Below are 5,299 nucleotides of genomic sequence, written 5' to 3'. Positions count from 1 at the left end.
GGGGAGGGGGTGTGGGGGGGGGGCAAAGGAGAAGAGGAGGAAGAGAAGGAGGAGGAGAAGGAGGAGGAGGAAGAGCAGGGGGGGGGGAGCGAAGGAGAGGGGGGAGGAGGGAAATCCCCCCCCTGCATGCTTGCGTTGCACAGAGTCAACACAGGCGAATGAAAGCCTGAATGGTCTCCACGCCATAAGAACTGTATGAGCCGAGCTCACTACACGAGCACCAGAACCAATCAACACACACACACACACACAGACAATCGCTGGTCAAGTGGTATTGGTACTGTGTATGCTAGTGGGGTCAGCCCTGCTAATTCAGGTTCGAGTCAGGTTCGAATCAGGTTCGAATCAGGTTCGAATCAGGTTCGAATCAGGTTCAAATCAGGTTCGAATTTAGGTTCGAATTCAGATAATTCGAGTATAAAGGATGTTAACTGAACTATCTGGGCTGCTCAGTCATTACATGTTTCACGTACAACCCATTAAGACTTACTGCGGGGTGTTTAATTGCTAATAAACAGTTTATACGAGCTTTGAGACCTCACAACCCAACTTCACAACTTGTTATCGTTACAAACAACTTCACATAGTGCTTCGGTGCTCACAAACTGTTAAATAATTGTCAACAAAACCCGCAGCGATCGATAAAAGATGCACAGATTTCACAAGTCGTTGCGTAAATGATTGATCAAAAATCCTGACCCAGAAGATAGATAGTGATATTAAGGGATGCATAACTTTTGACAGATTGATACACTGGAATAAGATACAACCCTGGAAACACAAACCGAAACTGTCTCTATTTTCCGCTTGTTACAACTTGTAATAAAGTTGTTATATCTTGGCTTAACGTGTTTATGACGTGTTAGAACGTTGTTACAACTTGCTATATTGGTTGTTATAACTGGTTAGGAGGTGTTAAAACTTGTTCGAACGTTGTACCAACGTCGTAGTTTCGGTGTGTGTTTGGTGGGAACCCATTAATCGACAATGAAACAATGACCTCGACATTCTGACCTCATTAGAGAGCGGTAGTTTCAGCGAGAATGGTCTGAGGATGTCAGCTTCTCATTCGCAATTGCTTCGAGTCTCAAGATTATTATATATTAAGTTGACTGTCTTGAGAATTAGACCTTAACAACCAGTCATTTCCTCCCTGTCTGTATGTTAGGGAAGGGACCTATCAAGGAGAAAGCGCCAAGTGATTACGACTATATAGCACTTGGAAGGGACCAGGATAAGGATTTGGGATGGGACGGGAGGAAGGAATGGTGCCCAACCCCCTTTTACGGTCGGGGGATTGAACGCCGACCTGCATGAAGCGAGATTGTCGCTCTACCGTCCAGCCCAAGCGGTTGGGCTATCCGTAAGCTAATTAAGGCATTTTTTTTTAATCCTCTGATCACATGGAAATCAGTGTACAGGGTAAAGGGGAGAGCATTAAGCCACAGTAACTATACATATATGACATTTAGAAGGGAAAAAAGGACAAGGACCCGGGATAGGACGGAGTGAAGGAATGGTGCTCAACCATTTGGAACGTCGGGAATCGAACGCCGACCCGCATTAAGCGAGGCTATTGCTGTACAGTGCTTGAGCAATCAGTCTCCAAATTACCTATCAGACTGCACCAACACCTCAACTTTAGAATTAATACCTGACATTGGAAATTAAATTGATATTGCAATCTCTTGATAATGTAAAAAAAAATATTGAACATAATTTTTGTCTTTGATTTATAATAAAATGGACTCAATTCCGCAAAAAAAGTTCATTGTTACCTGAAGAAAGAAACAACTCAATTTGCATGTGTCTTAATGTAGGCATCATTCAAGTTACTGAAGGAATAATGTATAATTACCTGGTTGATACCTGGTTGATGGGGTTCTGGGAGTTCTTCTACTCCCCAAGCCCGGCCCGAGGCCAGGCTCGACTTGTGAGAGTTTGGTCCACCAGGCTGTTGCTTGGAGCGGCCCGCAGGCCCACATATACCTGGTTGATGGGGTTCTGGGAGTTCTTCTACTCCCCAAGCCCGGCCCGAGGCCAGGCTTGACTTGTGAGAGTTTGGTCCACCAGGCTGTTGCTTAGAGCGGCCCGCAGGCCCACATACCCACCACAGCCCGGTTGGTCCGGCACTCCTTGATTTATAATAAAATTAAGTTTAATTTATAATATAATTTAGGAGTGGAAATGATATAATGCCAAGTGTCAGATTCTTTCAAGTGAACTCTAAGAATACCTCGACCCTCTTTGTTTCCTCTATTACATATATTAAAATCATTGGCGCATCTAACTAGAAAAAAAATACATGACGCAATCTTTGCTTTTTTTTCAGAATTGGGGCAAAAATGGATTAATTTTGTATTGGGGCAATAGTGGATTAATTTGTATTGGGGCAATAATGGATTAATTTCGTATTGATGTGGACAGATTGAGGGATTTATGATCTGAATCTGAATTAATTTTTGGATAATTTATCAATGAACTATTGAACTAATTGATGATCATAGTGATGAATTAGAGGCCAAAATTAATATCCGCATAAATTTAAATGGCGATAAATCTGGCCTTTGTGACCTATAATGACCTTACTGACTTCTCGACCTTACCTTGGGATGATTTCGGGGCTTAGTGACCCCGTGGCCCGGTCTTCGACCAGGCCTCATGATATATTGTGATACATTTGGGAACCTATATTGACTTGTGTGACCTCTATTGACCCATGTGGGCTCTATTGACCTTAGTGACCTTTGTCGGCTATAGTGACCTATACTGACCTTTGTGACTTAACTTTCGCGACAACTGCTGACGTTTGTGACTCTCTCTCTCTCTCTCTCTCTCTCTCTCTCTCTCTCTCTCTCTCTCTCTCTCTCTCTCTCTCTCTCTCTCTCTCTCTCTCTCTCTCTCTCTCTCTCTCTCTCTCTCTCTCTCTCTCTCTCTCTCTCTCTCTCTCTCTCTCTCTCTCTCCCTCCCTCCACCTGGGAGTTTTCCATGGGTGCCACAAGAACGGGGAAGCCATGGTGTTTCCAGTCGAGTGCCAACCCCCTGACTTGGCACTTCCCTTCCTCGGCATAAAGGCCCCATACGATGCCACCCCCTAGACTAGCGCCGAAGAGCCGTATCGACCAGGGTGGTAGAGGTCAAATCCCCGCCTCGTCTGACAAGCCACTTACGCCCTGATGGCCTCTTGGAGGAGCTTAATGCAAGGCAGAGGAAAACTCGCGACACCTAATTACAACTTTATATTTTGAAGTGTTCGACAGCGCGCCCCGTCGGGAGAAACACCTTCCTACACCACTGTTCTGTCTCCCCGTCACGCCTCGGAGGGTGTTGTGCTGAAGGGAATGCGTCTTCGTGCAGCTGTAAGTGTTCTTCCGGCTGGGGGAGGAGGAGGGAGAGGAAGAGGCCAGGAAGGGGATGGGCAGTGGGGGGAAAGGAGGAGGGGTAGAAGGAGCGTTACCGAACCGAAACATGTTTCTTTCAGGGTCTTCAGACAGTGGTGGGGTAAGGAGGGGGGGGGGCAGCAGGAGGGGGTGTTGAGAGGGTGCTGAGGTTGTCAAAGGTTGGGGGGGGAGAGGGGTCAAGGCAATATTGCACTGATCGTATTGCAAGACATAATCGCTTCGTTACTGAAATATTGTTTTTTCTTGAGCTTCTGATTCTTATTTTTGGATTCGTATTTGTTCTCTATATGCGGAACTATACACATTAATACACCCTACTATTATACACCATACTCTCCTCACTACACACCCCTACCTCCCTCCCCCCCAACCACACACTTCAGATTAAGGATGTCCAAAGTAATATATGAATTATCTTCTCTTGGAGTGAAGTCATTCTTAAGGCCTAGTACGCATCATTAGCGACAATAGTTTACTGACCAACCAATTTACTGACCAACCAGTTTACTGACCAACCAGTTTACTGACCAACCAATTTACTGACCAACCAGTTTACTGACCAACCAGTTTACTGACCAACCAATTTACTGACCAACCAGTTTACTGACCAACCAGTTTACTGACCAACCAGTTTACTGACCAACCAGTTTACTGACCAACCAGTTTACTGACCAACCAGTTTACTGACCAACCAGTTTACTGACCAACCAGTTTACTGACCATTCAGCAAGCACCCTCTAGTCCTGAGTTTAGTACCAGGACTAGAGTATACTCTCTAGTGTGTATACACCGAGAAATAGAGTATACACCTCACTGTGTGTGTATATTCCTGTTTACCTTCACTGAGATAAGGTAATTAGGAGGAGAAAGTGCTAAGCCAGTATGACTATGAAGCACTTATAAGGGCTATGAGGAGAGGCTGCTGTTATACGAGGACATGAAGCCGGGATATGAGGATAAGGAGCCGGGATATGAGGACAAGGAGCCGGAATATAAGGAGAAGCAGCTGAGATATGTGGACAAGGAGCCGAGATATGGGGATAAGGAACCGGGATAAGATAGTGGAAAAATAATGGTGCCAAAGTTTATCCCCAACATTTGTCATTGATTGAGAGAGAGAGAGAGAGAGAGAGAGAGAGAGAGAGAGAGAGAGAGAGAGAGAGAGAGAGAGAGAGAGAGAGAGAGAGAGAGAGAGAGAGAAAGAGAGAGAGAGATAAAGAGCACTTGAACCATCCAGCATCGAACGCCGACCTTCCTGAAGCAGTAACAACAACCCCAGGAACCTAAACACGGGACACCCCTGTAGAGGTCAAGTGGTCCTTCCAAGTCGCCAACTGACGAAGAAGGTGACCGGAATGCACCAGGCAGTGAGGGGGGGGGGGCGGCCGACTGGCAGCCTTACGGAATATGTCGAAGGAATCAATGAAATCAATAGTTATCTGAGGCATGTCGAAGAGGGAATGATCTGGACCCAATGGGCTCCCTCTGGATGAACAGATCCACAAGGGCCGTGACGAGGATTCGAACCTGCGTCCGGGAGCATCCCAGACACTGCCTTAATCGACTGAGCTACGACAGGGTTAAAAGAGTTGAAACCGAAGTTCTACTGGATGCTGATGAATAAGAAAAGATTCTACATGAACATTTTCTTCCAATTTTAAGCCATCTTTAGGTGATCAACGGAGCTCATCAATGATCTTCGTCGATCAACGCATTGATCATTGATGACTCCCCTCACATCACAGATTTCTGTGACCAGTGACACTAACTTGGGATTCGAACTTGATCTCCCGTCACAGGCTGTCTTTGGGTGGCCACTGCTACTAACACCGGTCATCAGGTCGACCCCGGGTACCGCCGGGTAACTCATCTACTCTACTATATATTTCACGTTACAT

This window comes from Procambarus clarkii, chromosome 31 (assembly GCF_040958095.1).
Source record: "Procambarus clarkii isolate CNS0578487 chromosome 31, FALCON_Pclarkii_2.0, whole genome shotgun sequence".
Lineage (NCBI taxonomy): Eukaryota > Metazoa > Arthropoda > Malacostraca > Decapoda > Cambaridae > Procambarus > Procambarus clarkii.
Note: the sequence above shows the minus strand (reverse complement) of the source record.